The 457-nt window shown below is 65.0% G+C and overlaps 1 protein-coding gene across 1 annotated transcript in view; it reads right to left on the bottom strand.

Moving 5' to 3' along the window:
• Positions 1-457, bottom strand: part of CARS (cysteinyl-tRNA synthetase) — a gene marked incomplete at its 3' end in the record, with an annotated part of 19,216 nt that overhangs the window by 13,648 nt on the left and 5,111 nt on the right. The gene's annotated exons all lie outside the window — the stretch shown is intronic.

Below are 457 nucleotides of genomic sequence, written 5' to 3'. Positions count from 1 at the left end.
CACCAAGGCCAGCCACCGCGGGGCCGAAACCGACGGCTGGACAAACGTGTAGAACAGAAGCCAGGCTGGCCAGCGGGGCGGGGCATCGACCTGCGAACCAGGTCACACTCCGGCCAGGGCGCTGTGGGTTGCAGACTCGATCCGATCAGGCGGGAGGCGGCCGATCCGTGATTCTCCGTCATCGTCGATGTTCTCTCTCTCTCTCCCTCCCTCTCTCCCTCTCTCCCTTCCTCTCTGACATCAATACAAATAGACTTTTTAATGGTGTTCGGGAAACCAGTGGGGAACGCCCCGCAGCGCTGCTGTGACCGGGGAGCGGAGCCCAGGCATCCCCGCAGCACGCCCCGCAGTGGGGCCTCTCGTACACCCGGGGGACGCCCCGTCCTAGACCAGGGCCCCGACCTAGAGCTCAGACCCAGCACCCACGCCAGCTGCCGTGTGAGGACACAGCAGTGAC

Source organism: Myotis davidii, unplaced genomic scaffold (assembly GCF_000327345.1).
Source record: "Myotis davidii unplaced genomic scaffold, ASM32734v1 scaffold221, whole genome shotgun sequence".
Classification (NCBI taxonomy): domain Eukaryota; kingdom Metazoa; phylum Chordata; class Mammalia; order Chiroptera; family Vespertilionidae; genus Myotis; species Myotis davidii.
Note: the sequence above shows the minus strand (reverse complement) of the source record. Positions and strands in the feature narration are given on the sequence as shown.